General features: G+C 47.1%; 1 long non-coding RNA gene across 1 annotated transcript in view; it reads right to left on the bottom strand.

The window, feature by feature from the left end:
• Nucleotides 1-2478: 2478 nt before the first annotated feature.
• The window catches only part of LOC309617321, a 465615-nt gene continuing 444223 nt past the window's right edge, over nt 2479-23870 (bottom strand). Inside the window, exon 3 of the long non-coding RNA XR_014237941.1 lies at nt 2479-2786. This is a non-coding gene — a long non-coding RNA (uncharacterized lncRNA). The remainder of the gene's footprint in view (nt 2787-23870) is intronic.

Below are 23870 nucleotides of genomic sequence, written 5' to 3'. Positions count from 1 at the left end.
CTTTTTTTAATCTATAGTTCACATATCATAAAGTATACCCTTTTAAAGTGTACAGTTCAGTGGTTCTTCGTATATTCAGAGTTAAAAATTACTACTAATTTCAGAATATTTCCATCATCCCAAAAAGGAAATTCACACCCATTAGCAATCACCTCCCATCCCCCTCTTCCTCCAGACCTTGGCAATCACTCATCTACTTTGGGTCTCTATAGATTTGTCTACTCTGGACATTTCATATAAATGGAATTATATAATGTGCAGCCTTTTGTGACTGGCTGCTTTCATTTAGCACTCTGTTTTCAAGGTCCCCATCCCTGTTGTAGCATTATCAGTACTTCCTTCCTTGTGTGGATATAATATAGTGTACCCATTCAGTTTACCCATTCAGTAGATCACACCGTGAGGCCTGGAAACATCTTTTCCCTTTGTTCCCTAGCAATATCTATGTTCCCTAGCAATATCTATGCATCTTTCTAATCCTATATAAGTTCTCCATTCTGCTTAAGTCCACAGGAATCAACCTTGGTTTCTTCCATTAGTCCTAATACAGGAAGAATTGCCTGATAATATTCCTGGAGGGGGTGGAGACTTGAGCAGGGCCAAGAAAGAGGGCAAAGATTTGACAGCAGGAAAGAAGGGGGTAGAGGGTGGAGAGGAAAGACACCTAGGGCAGTAGGGACAGAACTGGCAAAAATGTGGGACATGTCCCCAAACATTGATGGAGAGCAGGTTGGCTGGGGTATGGAGAGTTTAAGGATATGGCAATATATGTGGAGAGATAGGATGGTGCCCAGTTAAGGAATTACTAGACAGGCTAAGGTTTAAAAGATACTTCTCTGTATCCCTGTCTGCCTAGAGGTGGCATTCCTGTGGCACCACAAAATATGTTGGCTTTGAGAATAACTGCCTTCTAAGGTCTCCTCTCTAGCCACAGGCTCCATCCAGCCAGTTGCTTCTCAAAGCCCCCAAACCAGGGACAGAATATAGGCCGAACTCACTCTCAGTTAAGCTACTCAAGTTCCCCAGCCCTTGAGGTGGGGTCTGCAGGGGTATCCTCACAGTTTACCCACAACACATAAGATAAAGAAATCTGAACAGTGGGGTTGAGCCTTCTTTGCTAATTAATAGCTGAGTGACCCTTAACAATTGCTTGACCTCCAAGCCTCGACCTATTCTTTTGTTGTTATTTGTGGCTAGAACATATCTTGTTGGGTGATGGAGGGGATCAAAGTAGATGTGAGTTGTCTGTGAAAGGACTTGGCAGAATCTACTATATTACTCCCATGTACAATTCCATTCATCTATTGACCACAAATACCCATTGAATACTTACAAGCAAGACAGAGTTGTGATCCACTGACCAAAAACAAATAAAAAAGTCAACTCTGCATTTATTGACCAAATGGCAAATTGTTTCTACAGATCTATCCATGTAATGGGTTATATTCTAAAGGGGAGCAATGACTACTGATACATACAGGTCTTCCTCATCCCATTCATCAGCCACGGCGCACCCGTGACCCCTTGCAGGCTCACACCTGCATCCATCTATACTCCTTGGTTAGCTAGCTTGGTTACCGTGCACTGGCTTGGTCTCTGGAAGGCACCTTGGCAAGTAGGCAGGCCCGATGTTTTACCCCCAGCCTGGCCCTGTGATTTTACTCTTTGCCTGATGTGAAAATGAAAAAGGCAGGTTAGAAGAACCCAAAGTAATTGAGCGGATTTGCACCACGACGTGCAGTGTTGCCCACAGCTACACCTTGCAATCACCCCATTCATGTTTTAGGTTCTGACACCAGAGTTTGCAGTCTTTTACAATCCTCTGTTCCATGCCAGCAGCTCACTGTACAGTCCTATTTAAATCTGCAGGAAAATAGCTGCAGGTGACATAACCTTTCGTGTCGTACCACTGTGTACATACACAAATAATTGGGGCTCTTGACCCTGTCTGGGCCCATACAACTGTAAGTACAAACTTGACATTTTGATACTGCTGCTAGCCTTTCTCGTTGTTATTTTCTGTTTCAATAATCCATTGCAGGTAGAAAAATGAAAGAAGGAAACATGAATGATTAATGCTGTCAAGCTAAAATAATGTATTTAGAAAAATCTATAAATCTGTTATTTGTGGCATTTTAAAACTGAACACGACACTACTCGGTGCCGCCGCCTGTTTCCCGGCAGATGAATGGGAGTCCTTTGCAGGCACGGGGTGGCCAGGCGGCCTTTGGAGTCCTGGCTGAGCTGGGCTCCGGTCATCCTGGGACAGGCACAGTGGGAAACTTGGCTTCTTCCTGTTACCGAGGTCAGGAACAGAGACCTACAGGAGTCTTTGCAATGCGCTGTCAGTTTTGCATTTCACACCAGGCTGAGGGGGTGAGACTGGGCTTTTCTTCTCAAATGTTCCTTGTTTGCGCCGCCCCCCCCCCCCCCCCGCCCCGGTGGCTGCAGCCCACAGGCCCCAGGCAGCCAGCTGTCTCTTGCTCCAACCCAATCGCTATCGGATTTAGTTCAAGCTCAGGCTGAAAGTTGATCAAGTTAGGCTCCTAGGAGGCTCAGCGCAGCTCCAGGCATTCTGCTGAATGCTGATCCCCGCACAGGTCTCTGAGGTTCCCAGAAGCCCCGAGTTGCACTGGCCCAGACTCCAGGGTATATAGCAATCACAGGGCTCTCACCCAAAGGTCCCCAATTCTCAGAGACAAACACCGCCCCTACCCATGGTGCAAGTTCTCATGCGTTGATCTCTCCACTCTGGCCAGAGGAGCTCTAGTTAAGAAAGAATAGGCCTGCAAAAAAACAGAAAAATCGGAAATCAAAACTGTCAGCGACACTTTGGCAGCCCTATTGATCTCATCAATATATTTGTTATATTTGCTCAGAGAGAAGCTCAAATGTCTGCAGACAACAAAATCAGCAATTCGTGTCAACGGCCTGATTATTGGCAAGTTCAGAACTATTTAGCCCCTGGGCAGAGTGGTCACACACATCATCTTAAATGACACTGAGGACAGCGTGGGCAGGTAACTAGGAGCATTGCTGCCCTGGCCGGGGTGGGGGAGGGGCAGAGGTAGGGGGTCAAGGAGAATGGGGGTTTCTTAGGGAAAACATGGGCTGCTGGGAGAGGCGAGGGGTCTCCTGGGAGCACGGATGCCCGAGCAGAGTATGGGAGCACCAGGAACGGACCCCACACTCAGGGAGAGAGGCAGCCCCAGACTGCTGGCTGGTGACCCACACTGCTTATTCCCTGCAGGCAGGTAGAGAGGCAGTTCACCTGTTCCGATTGGCTGATTCTGTTGCCAATTTCTCTCCAATGGCTGCAAGTTTGATCTTAAAGCAGTCTAGCAGGGGGATGGCGGGCACCCAGGATGGTGCGGGGTGGTAGACACTTCAGGTCACAGGAGGCAACATACCAGTGACTGCCCTTTAGAGAGTACTGGCCACATACAACGTTAAGGACGCCTTGCAGATCCCGGAAGCCACTCTGATGTCAATGGACAACTGCCTGACGTCCTGCCCGTGGGCAGGTGGGAGCGCGGGCGGGAAGCGTTGAGAAAACAAGCAATGGGCCTGCCTCCTTCTCCCGTTTTACTGTAACGTGATTTTCATTTCTCTTGCTTGTCTCTGCCACTCAGGACTCCTTGAGGATGTGGCCTCTGTGCCTGGCACCGTGACTGGCAAAAAGGGACTAGGCCCCATGAGGTCTCCCACTCCTTACCTGGGTCATGGGGACAGATTTCACCTGAAACTCACCCTTCCGGTTACCCGGTCTATTTCTGCCGAAAACCGGCTCTGGCAGAATTAACAGCAACACCAGGTCTCTCTGAGCACCATTGTATACATGCATCTGGCCAGTGGAGGAGAAATGGATTTTAATCCAGCTTGTGCTCCTGCATTAGTGGAGCCCACAGACGCCCCATCTGTTTGAAGATGTTAGCTTCACTCAGGTGCTGGGCCTCAATAATTTAAAATTAACTCAACTCTCTCAGCATAAAAAGTAATGGCTCTGTCAGAACCCGAGTGTGGGATGCCTAATTTAGGATTTTACATGCTAATCCTGAATAAATGGACATGTCATGAGAAGGAAGGTTCTCTTTCTAAGTGCGTGAAGGCAGCCCATGAATCAGTAGAGACCATTAAAGTTACATCTTAGTGTCTTGGGCTCCATGAGTGCCAGGCTGGGAGCTGTTGTACAAGCCTGATCCCCAAGGGCCCCCAGGGCACAGACTTCAGCCTCTCTATTAAAAAGACAGACAAATATTTTTTCCTGGAAGCCTCTGACTTTGGGGTTCAGAGTACCCTCCTTGAGATGGGCTGGAAGCCCAGAGTACCTTTCCAAGTCACACACGTTCTGATGGCCAACCTTCCAAAAGACACTGATGGGTCCCAAAGACATCAGGCTGCGGGCACTCAACAGTGGAAGAATCTGGAGCTTCCCTGTTACCTTTCCCTCCAGGGTCTGCTTTGCAGAGAGGAATGCGGAGGGGGCTTGGGATCCAAGCAGAGTCACTGGCCCCCGTGTGTGATTCCGTGAATATCCTGGGTGCCCCAAGGTGACTGGGTGGAGACCACCTCGTGTGCCCACTTCATGAAATGCTCCCACACTGTGTCCCATCACCCTAAGGCGGCTGAGTCTGGGACCATCCCTGGTCCACAGGATCCCTGAAGAAGCTCAGGATGGAGCCTTGGTTTCCCAGCTCTCCAACTCACCTGCACCGTTTGGCCTGGACTGTTTGGGACAGAGAGACTTGGAAGTAAAGGTCTCATGCACTTTGTGGCTTCTCTGTAGGAACACAGGGGCCAAAAGGCTTGCTCTGAAGCTCGGCTAGTGTGTGCTCTGAGACCCCAATTCACGGTTTTTTTCTCCTCTGACTGTAGTCCCCGGGGGGGGGCCAGGCCAAGATGGGGTGGTGTCAATGGTCAGCCAGGGCCTGACATCCAGCGTGCCCATGCTCCCCACAGCCCCCCTGGAGGCACCAGTCACGCCCGGCCCTCAGGGTCCTTCCTGCATCACGTGCTCTGATGAAACAGAGGGAGGGAGCTTGGGAGAGGAGGAGCTCTGTTCTCTGGGGTTTCATTCAACACTAAGCAGAATGAAAGTCATGAATTTATTTCCCTGCCCTAGTAAACCTAACAGTGCTCCCACATGTTCCCCACTGATACATCAAGCCCACAGGCTCTAACACACTCGTGGGCCCCTCGTTTCCCGCAGCCAAGTAGATGGGGCTCGTGCAGTTCCCAGGACCAGCTGTGGCGGGGCCCGGTTCTCCCGCTGACCTGCACATCACACTGTCCCGTCCTGGCACAGGGCAAAGCCCGCAGATAAAGGGCCGGTGGAGAGACCTGTCCCGGCTGCTTGACCCTCCTGCAGGGGCCGGATCGTCATTTGGAAAGTCATGAGAACTTGGCAGTTATGGAGGGCACAGAGCATGGAGACTCAAGGGCCCTCACCTGCAACGTGGGACCCTGCACAGGTCACAGGGCGCGTGCGGGTTCGGGGGACCCTTCTGCATCCCCTCCGTTGCTGGGAGGGTCTATATTAGGTGAAGGCTGAGCTCCTCTGTAAACCCCCTGTGTCTGTGTCTGAGGTGCTGTACCGCTCTCACTTAATGCAGAAAGTGAAGGAGTCCCGTCCTTGTTAGCCAGGTTCTGGCCTTTTCTATGTATTCGCTTTAAGATGAAAAGGTGGAATCAGTGTTTAGAGCCCTTTTCACTTCCAACTAGACTCAGAGGTCGTCTTTCACTTCTCAGATTTGACCAGGCCAGCGTGTTTTGCATCTCTTTTCCGTAAAGCACTGAGCAGTAAGAAAGAATGATGGGATCACAGGACTCTGGGAATCTCTCTCCCCAGCAGGGGCTGGTCTGCCTCCCCCACCCCCAGCACCCCCTCAGACCCTGGTGCCGGCGTCTGTCTTGGTCTGCTCACCACGGGGCCTCTGAGGATGCTTCTGTACCCTCCTGGGACTGTGAACTCCTGGGGGGCTGGGACCCTGACCCATCCTTCCATGTGGTCAAGGGCTCTGCACAGTGCCGGGCCTGCTGTGGCCGCTCTACACCTTTTATCTAACTGAATTCTTGACTAAATCAGTCCACACGTCACCTGCTTCCTGGGATGAGATGTATAATGTTTGCTTTCACCTCCATGGGAAGAACAAACCTTGGAATAACCGCTCTCTCAATGTTTCCCCAAGTTTTCTCTCTCAAAGGAGGTGGAAATTTAAAAATGCCTTTAGAGAAAACTGTTCCATCTTTCTGGTGAACCCACTTGAACGGCCCTGCAGGGTGTGACCAGAAAGCCCTTACTCTCCCAATGCGCTCGGGAAAAGCAGAATTCACAACTGCCCTGAATGCAGGGACTGGGGCTTGGTCTGGGGAAGTTAGTTGGCATTTGAGATTAATCCAGCACTGGATCTCAAATGTTATTGTTGCCCTGGGCGGCAGGGAGGTAGCTTTTATATTTCTGGACTCAGATAGGAGAGTCCCTATAAATGGTAGCATGTCAGGAATGAGCAGTCACCGTGGGTCATAGTTGAGCACCCGCCAGCTGCAGGAAGGAGACAGCCAAAGAGGCTCCCTGTGACCAGACAGGGTGTGGACCAGCCTGCTCTGTGCTGTTGATGCCTCAGTGTGGGGCAGGTCAGTTCAAACAATGCAGCCTCTCGAGTGGATTCTGGCACTCTTTTGCAACTGATTTCCTGTAGCCGTAATTCAAGGAGGGTGGAGGTGGGACGGTTTCTCCTGAAAGGATTAGTCTCATCGACTGTCAGTCATCAGAGAAGAGGGGATCAAGGAACAGAAACTAACAAGACTGGCCTCAAGCTGGGGACCTTTTCCTTCTCCAGGCCTCTTTGCAGGCTGGATCTGGGTCCAGGGCAATGGAGGCACGTGTGTGGACACTGCCTTTGCCAAGGATAAGCCGATCGCTGGTGCACGGAGGCTCGCTGGCAGGGAACTGCAGGCTGCGCCAGGCCCTGGACACACCTCGTGAGGCTGGCCCCAGCCTGTGGGCTATGGGGGAAACCACGTCTGTTGCTCTTCTAGGTCTGCATTTCCTGGTGCTAGTCTAAGCCTTCAGTAAAGTCTTGCCAGGGTCACAGCCTGGCCTCAGCTGTGTTGGAGGCGGCTAGTAAAGGGACCCTCTCCCCATTCCTGCTTGGTGGCCAACACAGTGTCAACCCGGGGAGCTGGGTGGCCTCTGAGCTTCCAGGGGAGTCAGTGGGCGGAGTAGACATCCTCCCGTGGGACCAGGAGACCACAGCAGTAAGCAACGGGGGGTGGAGTGGTTGCGGCAACCCACGAGAGATGCTGGCACCCTGGGAACTCACTAAGACAACCAAGGGAGATGTAAGGTGGAGACTGGAATCCCAGCATAAGCTGGTGTGGACTTGGAACAAGTGGGAATAAAACAGGGATGTAGATACCACCTCCATGAGACTTCCGGCAGACCGCCCGGGGCATAAAGATCGCCCAGATTATGGCCCCGGTGGCCACTCCTGTGAGGCCAGAGCCCTCCTTCAACATTGACGTAAGCTTTAACAGATTCAGGGTGCTTGGCCCGCCCCAAAGACAAGGACCCTCTCTCCCAGGCCGTACATTCTCAGGAGACTCCCAGCAAGGTTCCCCGCACCCTGCACTTCACCTCCCCCTGCACCCATCACACGCGATCACAGTCACGCCACAGGCTGGTGCACGCACACCACACTCCCACACAACAGCCCCCCCCCACCCCGCCCAAGCCCTGAAACTAGGTCCCACACACACTCACTCACTCACAGCTCCCTCCTCCCTCTCACGTGGCCGCACCCACCTCCACCCGCTGGATGTGTTTTACTGGCTTGTGCCGGGAGAATGAAGTTCTATATGTTACTTTTCAGGATCAATGCGGCAAGTTCCAAATAATGTGTGCGGTAAAAAAATCTCTGCCCTGTGTGCAGAGAATACAGACCATTATGTGCTGAGAGAGGTGCACTCAGCCCCCTATTTGTTGTTTGTTGACTGCTGTCAAATATAATAAAATGAAATAAATCTCTGGGAACAGAAAAATTAAGGCACCTAAATGTGCTATTGTTTTGATTCTGTCCTAGACTCATAAAATGGTACTTTTCTTCCCTTCCCGAGTGGTCAGATAAATAAATTAACTATAAAGTCGGAAAGAAAAACACATCCATGGAAAAGTGCTCTGCGGGGCCACAGAGACTCTGTTTTCCCTCCCCTGCCCCTCCCTCACCACAGGCTTCCTATTTCTCTGCAGATCCCTGGGGTGAGGTTCAGGGAAAGAGGCTGTGGGCTCCCGGGAGAGGTAGCTCACTCCCTTGGCTCCAGGAGTTCTCCCTGCCCTGGGTTCTCCTCTCCCCAGTTTCAGTCTCATTTCCCACAAAGGCAGGATTTCATTGCTCTGCCCAGATCCCCGCAGATCCCATTTTATTGTTTTCTGTGCGCTGCTGACTTGGGTGTGCCAGCGCTAAGAGCTCATTTGGGGAGGCCTGCCCCAGGGAGGCTGGAGTCATGCTTTGTCCCCTTTGAGTATGAAATGCCTGGAAATTTCCTCTCTGCCCCAGGTAGGGTGAGGGTGAGGGTCATCCTTAACCCAAAGCTGACAAGTAGGAAAGCCACAGCCCCTTTGCCTAGGATTGAAAGATCTTTCTCTTAACTAACACTCCAGGGTCCCCTGTGAGATCAGGCAGGCACGACCCTTGGTGAGACTTTGTCTAGCATTCCACCTGTGCTCAGCCTTGTCCTCTTCCCTGTTTTGCTTCTCCTTCTGCCTTCCCAGTTCCCCTAGAAGCACTGCCTTACCAAATCCATGCACACAAACCCTGGGCTTAGGATTTGCTTCTGGCAGTGGGAGGAGAGGCGGTGGGGGTGGGAAGACAGATGTGTTCCCCCTGCCTCAACCAGAGCAGCTCTGCCAAAATCCATCTTACATTATGGGATTGCCTGTGGAATCCTTTCTTTTTTTTTTTTTTTTTTTTTTTTTTTTTATAAATTTATTTATTTATTGGCTGCATTGGGTCTCTGTTGCTGCGTGCAGGCTTTTCTCTGGTTGCAGTGAGCGGGGGCTACTCTTTGTTGCGGTGCGTGGGCTTCTCATTGCAGTGGCTTCTCTTGTTGTGGAGCACAGGCTCTAGGCGTGAGGGCTTCAGTAGTTGTGGCTCGCGGGCTCTAGAGCGCAGTCTCAGTAGTTGTGGCGCACGGGCTTAGTTGCTCCGTGGCATGTGGGATCTTCCCGGACCAGGGCTTGAACCCGTGTCCCCTGCATTGACAGGCGGATTCTTAATCACTGCGCCACCAGGGAAGTCCCTGTGGAATCCTTTCTTAAGGTTTACACTCATACGAATAATTTCTCAAAACCACTGACCAGGGACATTTTAAATGCAGTGTCACTTGTGTGATCTGAGCACCAGCCTTACTCTTGGTCAAGGCTCAGCTTTCTCTCTGATATACCATTGAAAGAGAAGGCTCTAGGTTATGCCTCCACACAACTTCAGTCACCCGTCCCCCAGTTGTGTCCTAATATCACATACTCTTCCCTATACTTGCAACAAGTAGAGGGATGCGGATGGAAAGCAGACACAACACCAGATTTACCAAAGCCATCCATGTAAAGATCTCCCAGAGACGGGATTTAGGGGTAGCTGTTGTTTTGTTTTGTGTTTTGTTTTTTTGGATTCTTCTAACTGTCCAGTGAGTTGAATCAAACACGCACACACATACACACGCACAACTAACCAAAACCAGCACCCATTCTCAAGAGAGTGCTGTCTAAACTATAAGGAAGAAAAACTTGCCCACCAGCTCCATCATGTGCACAGAAACTCTCTTATAGAGAGGTCAGTGTCTCACAACACCTTGAATGGCACTTCTGGTCCCTTCCTTCATCTTTCTGCTCTCGCTCTGGCCCCCTCTGATCTTCCTGCCAGAAATAAGACAAAGATACATTGCTGAGCCACTCTTCCCATGGTAGGCACTACCAGGTGGCAAAACCCCAGCCTTTCCAACCCCCCTTTCCTTTCCTTCTTTCACTGTGGATTTCCAAGCTCCTTGCACGTGGGGCGCCCAGAAGGCCCAGTTCTGACCAGTGAGTTATGAGGGAGGTCTGCTGGCGGACATCTGAGAATGACATTTTGCTCCTGACAGAAAGGACATGTACAAAAGGAGAGTGTGCCTACCCAGCAAGGCCTTCGTCCTTCTTCCCTCTTTGAACACAGATTTGATGCCTAGAGCTGCAACGGCCATTGTGCCATTGTGAAGCAAAAAACACTTATGAAAATCCAACAAGCTAAAGGTGAGAGAATGAAAAGATGGAAAAGTCCTGAAACCTTGATTACATTGCTGAGCTGACTGCCAACCTCCAGACTTCTTAACAATAAATGTCCTTGACGTTCAAGCACAGTTAATCTGGTTCTCTGTTACTTAGAGTGAAAAGCTTTCTCAACTGATAAGACACCTCTTAACGGCCTCTCTCTTAGCCATGCAAAGGCCCAGCAGAAGCTTTGAAATGTATCCCCATAAATGCTCCTTTAAACTAGCCAAGAGCCCTCCCTACCTCTGTCTGGAGTCAGGGAAAGACAAAAACAGCCCCCTTCTCTGCATATCCTGTCTCCTTAACTAAGCCTCTTAACAGGAAGAATGCGTTTTTTATGTTCTTTTGTCTCCCCAGTAACACCTAAACTATATCTATACACAGAGAAGATGTTTAGAAAATTCCTGATGATTGTGCTGAGCCAAGCGTTTGTTAGTTATTCTTCTAAACAATTGCAGTTGGCTTCCATTTAGGTTTTTTTGTTTTTTTGTTTTTTTCCTTTTCTATGAACATGTCTCATTTCCCTATTATCTGAAACCCTCTTAGGGCAGAGTCTGTGTCTATTCATTTTATCTAGCCTGGAATGCCTGACGCCAAACATATAGACTGTTCTCGGCATGTGACTGCTGAATATAGGAAGCTTGACCTGGGGGAACATGTTGGATATAATGGACTCTCCAATGCCAAGTCCACCTCTGGATGACAAGTCTGAGCCAATCCTGGTCATTCCATCTCATTCACCAGTGACCGGTTCAGGAGGCAGCATCAGACCCAAATCCAGCCAATGAGATGTGAATGGAAATCTACAGGGCCCTCTGGGAAGGTGTTCTCATTCCTAAGAGGAAGGAATAGGGAGAGATGGGCCCATCCTTCTCCTTCTGTCTGTTGTGTCTGGATGTGACAGCTGCTGGGATGTGACAGCTACAGCCATCATGTGACCCAAGGGGCCCAGGCTTGTGATGAAGCAGCTTCTGAGGGTGGTAGAGTGGGGAGATGGAAAGAATCAGCGTCCTTGACTTGATGAGGTTATTATACTATGCATGAAGGGTCCCACCCCACCACCTGCACCTCTGGACCTGGTTTCATAAAATAATGAATTTCTACGTTTTAAAGCCAGTGTAAGTCAAAATTTTCTGCTACTTGCAACTAAATGCGTCTTAACTGATGAATCTGATGGTGAGGAGCTATTTCCCCATACTAGCTAGCATTGTAGAAATCCCCCAGCCCTGGCCCTTTCTCAGGTCCCCAAGAAGTCAAACAGCCTCACAGACAAAGAAAATAATCTATGTGTTCAGGATGCTAAAGGGTGTGGGATGAGTCTTGGTCCTCAGCTGACCCGGCCTCTCTCTGCCCAAACTCAGATTTTCTCTGGGTCTGCTTGTCATTTCCAAAGAGCCCCATTAATTGCTTGATTTGCATCTTGAAAACCTCTGATGACTCACAGCAGTGACTAACCAACCAAGGGAACTTGTTGGGGTTTCTCCCAAGTCCCAGCCATTCTATTTTTTGATTCCTCCAGCCTGGGTGAACCCCAGAGAAAGGAAAGTATGGAATCAGTCCAAATGAATGGGATCCCAGTAAGGACCCAGAAAGTCTAGGAATGAGCTGTCCTGGCCCATGACACTGCCTTCCATGGAACTGGGCAGTGTGCTAACAGTGATTTTGCCTAGGACAGAAGCCCTGATGAATTCTAAAGGACACACCACAAGTCAAAGGGAAGCTCCCCAGGTGTGATAGACAGAGCTCTGGTTTTGCCATCTAAAGATCTGAGTTCCTTCCTACCTTGATCATTTTGTGTGCACTTGGGCTAAAGGCTTTCAAGTCTCAATTTCCTCACTGGTAAAATGAGGCAGTTGTTTCTCATCATCTTCCAGAACTTTCCTGGGGCTAATGTTCTCTACAGCCATGGGTATTTCTGAGTCAGTTAATCTTCCAGCGGGGTGTGGGGCAGCTTAACAAAGCCTGGCCAATGGGACGTCTGTCTGCCTCCCTATGCAGAAACATTTTAATAAAACGTCACCCCAATGCTGTTTTCTGAGCTCACTTGCACAGTCAAACAGGGTTGGGGGGAGGAGATGGAGGAAAAGTGTGGACATCACCCGTCCATTGATTTCCAATCAACACCACCTCCTGTAACAGATGTTGAGGTTCAGATATGCCTGGCTGGTTAACAAAAACTTTGTCTCACACACAAAGAGTGGTATGAGGCTAGGGGGAGGCGGAATAACATTTTGGGTAGAAATGATAGAAACATTTTCAGCTCTGGAGGACTTTTAAATTGACTCATATCTTAAAAGCTATGTTATTTTATATCCACACTGAAAGGGTAATATCAAACTTATGAAATATTTACTAACTTGGCAGCATAAACAACAAATCACCTCTTTTCCATTAAATATCTTTGTGAAAGATATTTTAGTAAAATACTGCAGCTTGCAATTTAATTACAATGAGTAATTAAAACTTAGAGCATAATCATTTTTGGCAAAAAGTCAGTTTTTGTTAAAATTTTGAGATAGAAAAAAGATGCATATTACGATCATAATACTGTTAGTAATTAAGATAAATGCATCAATTATTAAAGATGCAAACATGTCAAGCAAGCATAACTAATTATTTGAGCATGTTAACAGTTGTTTAATGTTAACAAGCAGTGAATTATTAAAGACCCCATGTGTCACATTCTGGACTGCATAAAATATAATGTTCTGGAACGTTTTATGATTTTCAGGTTTTCCTTAGATCTTCTCCATCAGATTAGTCATAAAGTTAAGATAACTTGCCTTTAAAATGTATTTCTAAAATAATTAGCTGTAATCAGGCTAGGAGAGGCCACGTCTCTGAGATGGTGCAGCAGAGAAAAATACAGCAGATTCAGAGAGAAACTGCAGACCCAGCGCCGCATCTGCAGGGAAGTCTTATGGAATTGGGGGAAATGTTTCCCACTAAAGGTCCAGCACAAGGGGCAGAAACCGGAAAATATGGTGTTGGTGCCAAAAAAACAGGGGGAAGGCATAGCTCACGGGGAGCTTCTTTACGTACACGTTGCAGCTGTGTATTTCTTCTTTTTTCTATTTAGAGATACACCTTCTTGAAAACAGCACTTCATGCAATCATATAATCAAGATGCCAATTAAGATACTTGTATAAATCACATGCAAAGCAATACTTGGATTATTTTTGACTGTCAAACTGCAAATCAACGCCGGCAACATTCTCACTGGAATTCAACCAGTCCTGGGTATTGCCTTCCCCCAGACGCAGAGCAGGGCCCTCAGGGAACCCATCTGTTTGCAGGCCTGGAGAATCAGTTGGGAAACATCTTACTGGGGTCTCTGAGCCTCAACATTCTGCACTAACTTGGCCCCTCACCCTCCATACTCGATGCTTCTAAATGGGGAAAAGGGAGCTTCCCGAGAGGCTGGCTGAGCCTCTGGGGCCTGCATAAGGCTCTCAGGGGAGCTGGGTGTGGACAGAGGCCGGGAGGAGCAGAAATGGGTAGTGGGGGAAGCTCCTAGTCCTGCCCCTGCCTCGGGCCCACACAGGTGGCCGGGGCACACCCATGTCTTCTGAGGGCCATAGGAGCTGCCTTCAGTAAGCCCACTTTCTCCTTGTGCACAGAGACTGCCACCTTTCCTGTGCCACACAGATGTCGACAGCAGCCCACTCAGTTCCTGCTGAGCCCTCTGCCAGGCACGAGGGGTCAACAATGATGATGCTCGCCGTTCATCCAAGTGAAAGAGGAAGAGCCAAACACAGGAGAAACTGGAAGCCAATGTCTGATCCTCCCACTAAATAAGAATCTTCTAAGGATTTCCACCTGTTCATCCTTCCACACATCCAGTCACCTTCCTCGCAACACTTACTGCACACAGGCTGTTCCTCACACCATTCCAGGTACAGGAGTGAGAGAACTTCCTGGGAAGATAATGCTATGTTTACCCTTGAGACTCCATGGTGGAAGCCATAAGCTCAGCTGAAAGCCTGTTACAAATCTCATTGAAAGGGGGGCTTGTAGCTCAGGAGCGACCAGGGTAGGAAATGGTCAGTCAGGGAAAGCTGGCAGGAGAAACAGAAAAAACTTCGGGTACCCTCCCCTTTCCTTCAACAGGTGCCATGTGCTGAGTTAGCTTTGCAAGGGTGCAGCAGCTATACAGTCAGCCTTTTGCCCCGTCACAGAGCAGGAGGGGCCCCTCTTCCAGAACGGCCTCCTTTACCTCCATCAGCTGCTCTCAGAAAGGCCTTGAGCCCCGGCGCCCTCCACTACCTCCTGTTTCTAGCCAGGCTAACTGGCTGGTGTGCACCACATAGGCACACAGCCTGCCTTTCCCCACCCCTGGCTCCCCACACAGACACAGTCTGGGAGTAACACTAGCAATTTCATATCCATAATTTTATGTTCTTTTTCTTAAGGGCCCCCAAACTGTTTAAGCTTCAGGCCCCCCAAACCTGGATTTCCTTCCAGATTAGCCAGGCTAAGCAGGGGCCTGTTTCCCACATCCTTCTGGCCCTCCCTCCCGTTCACAGTGTCCCTGGTCACAGCACAGGGAGGGCACAGGAGGCATCACAGGATGACATCAGAGCGGTCCAGCCTGTCTTCCTCTCCCAAATCCTCACACAGTCATCCTAGGACCAGGCCTTGCAGAGCCTAGAATGGCCTCCTTTCTGGACCAAGGAACGCTAATGTCAGGAAGTAAATCCCGCTTTCCAGAAGGCCCTGTTCTGAGTGAACTATCATCTGCTCCTCTCACATGGCCTGGATTTGGGAAACAAAGAGCATTGGCCAGAGCTTGGAAAGAGAATTCTTAAAGGGGCACGGGTGGTCCAGACTGAGCCTAAACTGAGATGGCTGGTAGAGCTTGAGTCTTCCCTCATCCCCCAACAGGGGTTTCCAATTACCCATGTGATCGCCACGCAAGTAAAGAGGAAAACGTTTCAACCTCAGTGCCTGGGGTCAGAGATAAAAAGGAACAAATGTTGAGCTTCTGCCGGCCCCACATGGCACCAGGGCTGAGCCCTGCAGAGGGATGGACGTTCTTCTCATTTGTTATGAGAATCAGGTGAAGGAAATGGCTGAGGGAAATGCAGAACGCCCGGGCTCCTCTGGGCTTTGCAGACCTGCGAGGACCACGATTCTCAGCGGGGATGGAAGATCAGAGGATACTGCATTTCTTGGGAGAGAAGAGAGAGCAGCAGTTGCAAGCAGGCCTGACTATGTGGAGTCCGCGCAAGACACTCCTGGGGACACCTGAGGCTCTTACATCAGCTTCCTGCACTGCAGCTGACCCCACAGTCCCTCTCTCCATATCCTGGGCACGTGGCAGCCAAGTGATTTTGGCCAACAGAATAGGAAACGACGGGAAATGTTTCTGAAGCACAGCTCTGAGGACAGCAGTGAAGGTGGCAAGACCCCATTCGATGGTGGAGCTACAAGGTGGACAGAGCCTGGGTCCCCCCATGGAGGACAGCCTCCCAACACCTGGACTCCCTAGACGGCTCTATACATGAAAAAGAAAAGTCTATTGTGTTGGTGTCGTTACATTTTGGGATCTGTTTGTAACAGAATTTTAGTCCGCCCTAATATAGCAAGGCAGAAAATGTATGTATTAATGTCATTGGGATACGATGATGGATATTGTGTTAGGCTTTACTTGGAAAACACAATACCCAGGAGAGGTTCCTTTGCATGTATCGTGTCATCCAGTCAAGAGGGGCCACATGTAAGACTGGTACCTCATGTCACTTCACTCCCATCTACGGTCATTCTCACTGATGTCTCTTTGTAGTGAAGATTTTTTCCTTCTTTCAGCAGCCACTGGTGGCAGCTCTAGGTAAAAAGCAAATCCGAACTTAGTTAAAGGAAGCTCTAGCAAAGCTGGCAATTCTCCACTATTGTTTTTATGAACCACTTAGAAAAGCCAGAGTGAACTCCCTACTGGAGTTTGCGGCCACCTGAAACATTGAGAATGTGGTCCTCGTTAGGCAGGACAGAAAGACCCTAGGAGCCTTGCACAGAGTTCTAAATCCTGGCGCTCCTGGCGTTCCAGATCCTGAAATTGTGGGTCTCCCATCTCAAGCTTGAGCACTTGCGGCTGAATTAGAGTGTACCGCTGGCGCCACGCCAAACGCATTCCTTCATGTGTCAGCCCTGAATCTCTTCATATGTTAGGGTGAGCTGCGTGTACACTAGTTTCTTCACTTCCAAGGCAGTTTCACCATCTGTTTCTATTATGGGAGTTTATGGCACAGAATACCTCAGACACCAGAGCCTCCATTTTTTTTCCTGGCGTGCAGTGAAAGCACTTTATTGAACAGAATGATTAAAAGGTAGGGGCCTCCTTAATTTTTCCCCATTTTTCTTGGCACATTATGGAATTCAGAAGGATTTTTACAGTTCATTTTATGAAGATGAAAGGTGATTTGAAAGAAAATTAAGAAATTATCAGGGAATGTAAATGTGGCTGGAATTCAGCTTTTAAAAATCCTTTAATCTCAACATGATTAACTGGATTTTTCATATTGTTTCCGAACTGCAGATCCTTGAGAAGGCAAAATTGAAGCATATTCTAAAATTTGCAAATAATTCTGGAGTTTGATATCACGGAGGCTCCTGTGTCTCTGTATTTTAAAGCCAAATTAAGACAGCTATACCATGAAGCTTGGAGTAAAAGGGTTTTTAGGTACATTCTGCATCACGTACACAGATGATCAAACTATATAGCTTTGAAGGCAAGACAGGAAAGTGTTGAAATCCCACGTAAAAATCTCACTTCTCAGGGTCTGCCTTGAGCATGAAATATGTCCACTGTGCACATGTATACATATATACACATGTGCATGCACACATTTTTCTGTGTTCTAAATAACCCAATGTGTTCTACAGAGCAGCTATTGAGACAGTGTTCACTCCAGCCCTTTTTTTGTCTATTTGTGGAAACCTGTTGTTATGTCCTTAGAGGACATTAAAGTGGTTGATGATGACCTATGACATCTTTGAAACTGGCAGTAAGAAAAAGCCAGAAGAATTCTGTGACTTGCATGTGGAAGTGAGAAGTGTATCACATAAAATCCCCAAGAAATCTTCTCTTTGTCTGTGGAAAGGCATTTACATAGGTAACACATAGGACTCGAATATGAGATTCTTCATTATTGATCAAGAAAGGGCCCCCACTTTTATGCTGTCCAGTAAATTTCTTCTTGCTTTAACTAGCCAAAGAATACAATGGTAAAGAAGGCAAAGATAGAGAGCCCACTAGACTACTAGACTCTTATAGTCTCTTCCTAATGTTTCCTCACTGATTTTCCTTATTAAACATTTATTATGTAAAACCAAAGCCCACCTCCACGATATCACAATCAAGGCTAGCTTTAGTGTCAAAGCCTTGGTGCCGTCATGGTGCTAGCACAGAGTGAGAGCAGAAACTGGCTGTGTAGCCGGAGGACTCAGAGCTGCACACAAATACCTCAGATGAACCCATTCTCCCCTCAACACTTCTGGAAAGTTCTTGGTGGAGAGTCCGCGTTAATCTCCCACTCTCCTTCTTCTTCCCTGAAAGTCCATTTCCCTGACCTGCTCCGTAATCCCAGGCCGTGCTGGGCAGCAGCCGGTTCAGCCCCTTGCATCCTCAAGGGTGGGATCTTGCCATGGGCAGAACCGGATCCCACTGTTGCAGTCACCGCATGCCTGCTCTCTGCGCCAAGCCCTTTGTGGGTATGCGGTGAGCCCCGGAGATGGAGAGCCCTCCAGGCACCCTTTCTTTGCTGGAGTAAAGACTCTAGTCCAAGGCAGCCATGTGTAGACAACAGAAGTCCATCCTCAGCGGGCAAAGGAACATGATGGGCTTCTCCAGAAGCTTCTGTCTACAGGGTGCTTTGGTTCCCCGACCCTGTACAGACCCCTCTAATAGAAAGCGCGGTTTAAGGAAAAAAACATGTCCTTGAGGACCAAAGAGCAGACACAAGCACATGGCTGTTTATTGATCACTTTAGCCTAGACTCACTGGAAGAAGAAATGTGAAAAATGGCCACTTTGTACTTCCTGAGTCTAAGCCACAGAACGATGTCCTTGGCAAAGCCAATGAGTTGGAACACAATAGATATTGCCGGGGCCATGCTAGATGTGTTGCTCCCCACAAAACCACCACATCACTGATTCAAGAATCTGCTGGGAATCTCATGGTCCTCTTCACAATGCAGAGCCTAGGGCTGTGTTGTCACTCGCTTTTCCCAGCTGCCTGTCATTTCACCACCTATGAATTTGTCTCCTGAGTTTCTCCCAGGAATCAAGATTAGCCAGAAAGGACAGCAAGCCTATAGCAGAGCCTGAACAACAACAACAGCCTGAGGGTATAGACACACATTAGGACAAAGGACTAAAAGTGTCCTAATTATATTACAGTGAAGGGTGGCAGAATATTCTACCTCGAAATATCCCACTTTGTTGTAAGCATTACTCCCCTACTTGCCTAAGAGCAGGACATAAATTTACAAAGGTGTTCGTCCTCTTCTCTCTACCAGGAAGGAACAAGGTTAATCCCTGGACACAACTAAGACCCTTATCAATGGAGAGAGCACCTTTGCATTTCCTAACCAGCTCCCCATAACTAACCTCTCCACACCTTTCTTTTGTCTTCAGCTGAAGATGGTATTTAAGACTGAGTTCTAATCCATGACTGAGAGTTACTCATTTTCCCTGGGCATCTCCCATGTACACATGAGGTATGCATGTTAATAAACTTCTGTTTCTTTTGCTCTTGTTAATATGTCTTTTGCTATGCGGGCAGCTGAGAACCTGGAAGGATACAGGAAAAATTATTTTTCCTCCTTTACAAGGGTGTCCCCTGAGGTGCATGATAGTTACCTCCACAGTCACCTGATGCAGTGATTCTTCACCTATCTATTGCAAGACAAACTTCCCTGAAGCAGAATTATCATGAACTCTGCTGCAGGGGTTAAATTACATTGGCAGGTTTTCCTCTGCCTACCTGGTCCCCCAGAAGCATCAGGTAGCACTTGTCTCCTGGGATGCATTGAAGGATTTGACTCAGCCTAGCAGTGAGTCCCAGTGAGCACATGATCTTTGCCCACTCTAAGGTGCTATGCTAGGTGTCCTCACTCCTCATGGTTTTGTGGCCCACCCTTGAAGGGAAGGGTTCCAAGTGTACTGGGAGCTTGAGGGGCACGGATCCAAACTGATTCAGCAATACACATTTTCACTGGCCAGAAAGGTTACATCTGGTGTGGTAGGTAACTATACTAGGGGGTGTTCAAAAGGGAATGTCAACCCCCTTCATTCTGTGACTCTGCTGAGTTATCAGGAGGCAAAGGGCTGCAGAGAAGGGGCTTCTGTGGTGTCAGGTCACTCTGGAAGGCACACTACCAGCAGAGCAGTGAAGCACCATCCTCTCCTGCACCCCCAGCACGCCCCATTCTTCCCTCAACCCTAGGCTTGTCAGTGAAGCACCATCCTCTCCTGTACCCCCAGCACGCCCCATTCTTCCCTCGACCCTAGGCTTGTCTCTCCATCTGCAACAAGTTCCCAGAGGACAGGACATGGCAGAAACAACGCAACAAGTTCCCAGAGGACAGGACACGTCAGAGACAACGCTTCATCCCCGAGCTTAGCACAGCACCAGACAAAATATATGTATTCCATAGATGTGTGAGAAACAGGGCTTATCTCATTAACACACACTTCTTTTTTCACTTGCCTTATGGAACAATTCAATAAAGAGAGTAATTTAATGAGATCCAATTTACACACCACCCAGCTCTGACAATGATCATCATGGCCTGTGCCCCCCGTATTCACACACCTCACCATCACCACCAAGGTGAACTCCTGTGACACACACAAATCCCAGGAAGTATTTCAGTTTGTATTTCCAAAAAATAGAAATCGATAAAAAAATATTGATTTTCAGTTTAATCCATAAATATTTTCATTTGTATTTCTAAAAACAACATCCTCACACCTAAACAATGAGAATCATTTCTTAACATCATCAAATATCCAGTCAGTTTTAAAACATTTAATAGACAATGGGGGATATTTTATTTACTTATTTGTTTATAATTAGTTTATTCCATCTTTAATCTCTAAATTGTCTCTATTTTTTTCTCCCTATATTTTTCAATTGTTGAAGAAACCATGACATTTGTCCTAGATACTTTTTTTTATGCTGGATTTTGCTTTATGCTGAATGAATCTCCAGTGTGTCCTTTAACATGTTTCTCTATTCCCTGTACTTCCTGTAAACTAGCACTTAGATCTAGAAGCTGGCTATAATTCAGGCTTTTCAGTTTCTTTTTTGCAAGACCATTGCAGAGGTGACCCTGTGCACTTCTATATGAGGCATATGATGCCCAGTTGTCTCTTTTCTTGTGGTGTTAGAAACCATTAAAAATCATTGTCTGAATCTTCTTTTTTTTTCAACACTGAAAATTCTATCATTCTTTCTTCCTTGATTAGCTGTAATATTTCTATTAAGGCTAATTTTCTCTTATCGACTATTTGCTTACCCTGAAGTACAGTTCTTAAGGGAAAGGCAGGTTAAATGTTGGATTCTTTCTCTCTATTTGACAATTTTCAGAATGAGTGTATTTTCAGGCCTCCAAAGGTGACCAATCTGATTTTTTTAAGTATCACAATGAACAATCCACTTCAGTTAGTATTCCTATCAACACTCTCTGGTCATCAGAATTTGTCACATTTCTGGCCAGTAAAAGCCTCAAACTGGCTCCTATGTTCTTTCACATGACCCCAGTCATCCTTGACAGTTTTCTTGCTTTCTTATATGACAAGATGTTCTAAGTCTGTCTTATACAGTTCTTGCCTTGTACAAACAATCTTGAATCAGCCATTTTGGTGGAAAATGGTATTTAGAGACCACAGTCTGGTGGTAGGGACTCTCAGTACTACTGAGCTGATCATTGTATTCAGGGCTTTTCAGTGAACAGATAGGAAATAATTCTCGTTCCCCCAGAGAAAATACATTACAAATTCAAACTGACATTTTCAATTTCAATTTAGGTTTTAATTTTGATTTTATATTTGTATCTCTTTTCTTATGATAATAACATTCTAATTGCATTAATATAATCACTTCACTGCTTTTTCCTAATATATACATGTCTGTGTGAGAGAGAGAGTGAGTTTCAAAATAACAATACCAATGTTATTACCAACAGTATAATATTGAAAAGCATGTTTTCTGGGTTTGTGTGTGTTTCCTGAAGATACAAACCACGAAGAACTCTATTTTAAATTCAACTAAAGTAAATTTTCTCTGCAGATTACATAACCAACTCGACACACATTCAGTTTCATCTGTTTCATTTTGCTCTTGGTTTTTAGGAACTGCTTTTTTATTTTGAGTAAGTTGTGTCTGATAATTATGTAAAATATTTATCTGGTTCCAAAATCAATTTTTCAGACAAGTCTAGCTTCTATCTCTTTCCCTTCCACCCTTTTTCTTCCCTCCTCTTATAACTATACCTATGGCTTATAACTTCACTTATTTAATATACAATCTATATTAGTATCCCCCTCCTCTTAAATATAGCATACCATATGCATTTTTTTCTCTCTCTTGCTTTGTTTTACAAAACTATAAATCATGGAGCTCATCCATCACAGTATATGGAGATACACCTGAACCTTTTTTACAGCTGTAGAGTACGTCTTCTTGGCGTCATTCTCATTCTTAAGTACCAAGAAAGCCATCTAGAATGAAAAGTTACAAATCATGAAGTATATACAAGGCTCAGCCTTGTTGGTTGCATATTTAGATGAGGATAGTTGAAACAAGTCTAGAGGTGGTAGTGATAGAAATAATAAACCAATTATTATTACTATTGTGTATCAATTGCTTACTCTGTGCCTGGAACTGCGGTGAGTACTTTGCATCTATCACCTCATATACTTTTATTTCTTGCAATATTTCACAACTTATAAATGAACCATGAGAAACCTACCTTCTTCCACGTGGATAGAGCAGCCTATGGACACTACATCAATGTTCCAAGTTCAAGTGATCCTTTTTTCAGTGATACCCAACACAGCCAAACTTTCCCAAGCATTTCTGTAAACTTATCTAGTAAATTCTAAGCCAGGATTTCACTGGAATTTAGGACTCTCTGAAACTTTTTGTGAAGCCTTGGAAAAATCAAGGGACCATAAAAATTCCCAACTGAAGGCACTTAACTCAAAATGGCCCTTGGTGAGTGATGAGTACAGTTAGAGTATCACTGACAAACAGGTGCTGATAAGCCTGGGCAAGGTCAAGTTTCACCAAGACACTTCAGTATGCTCAGACAGGAGTTGATGTGTTGCAGCCGCTGATTCCAAGCTGTGCTAGTGTGTGGTATCGACCCCACCCCACCCCCACGTACCCTCTCTGTTCAGTGTCCTTAGTGTGGCCCACTGTGCACATGAGATGACTTGAGGTGAATCTGTTTGATGACGCTTAACAGGTATTTTGCTTTTTTCCACTTCATTTTTATAGCCAGCAAGTCACGGTTTCCAGTGCAAATGGGAGTTCTATAAAAGCCAATTTTCAGCTATGGTTATACCTATAGTATACGTGCTTGGACTCCATGCCCTGACACTGGGGCAATGAACATACTTCCCCACAGACTCCCCACAGATGGTCCCGTAAGGGTGAATGTAAGTGGCTCCCTGCAGGGGCCCCACTGGCATTCCCAGTCAGGCAACTTCTGCCATCTTTAAAAATGCATCAGGACCCCACAATTTTGCAAAGGACTTTTAGAGACAATATTCTGGTAGGTACTTACGCCTCTTGGTTACTGGAGTCAACTCCAGCTCATATTTTCGAGCTCTGGTGGGCACCATGACTATTCCTGCCAACACCTGAGATATCTGCCCTAAATCCTGCCATGGGAACGCCTCCCAGCTTATGAATCCTGGGAAGAAGGTGGTAGATGTTGATTTCTTCAGAATGCCCTTGGGCACTCACCCTAAATTGAGGGTTTGCTCATGCCTCAGAGGAGGGCAGACCATTCCATTGTCAAGATGTACCCAGGGGTAGCTTTGCCAAGACTACAGTTTTTCAACTCTCTTTTGGACTCCCGTCCTTGTCACAAAGAGGTTGTATACAAACAGGGTCCTGAGGTTTTCAACAACAACCTTTGGGCTGGCTCCACTGCAAATGGTGAAATAAATGAGCACAGACACTCAACATCAGTGAGGACCATGGCACCACATGGGCTGCTGGCTCATGTTGCAATGTGATGCTGACTCAGGACAAGAGAGCATCCTATTGAAGAGACCCAGATGCAACAAAGATGTTATCACACCCAAAACCACCTTATCTGGACCTCACAGCAACCTTGCATGTGGGGATGTTAGGGTGATGTGCTCAGAATGTGAACTTGGGTTTGAATCCTGCTCTGCCACTTCCTGTCTGAGCTGGGGCAGGTCACTAGGCATCCTTAGCCCTGGTTCCTTTGTGTACAATGGAGATAACAGTGAGAGTACCTACTTCACAGGGTTGTAAATGAGGAAATTCACCGAAGAGCTCAGTGGTGTGCCTGGCATAACAGCAGTGCT

This window comes from Balaenoptera borealis (assembly GCF_965194805.1).
Source record: "Balaenoptera borealis genome assembly, chromosome: 19".
Taxonomy (NCBI): Eukaryota; Metazoa; Chordata; class Mammalia; order Artiodactyla; family Balaenopteridae; genus Balaenoptera; species Balaenoptera borealis.
Note: the sequence above shows the minus strand (reverse complement) of the source record. Positions and strands in the feature narration are given on the sequence as shown.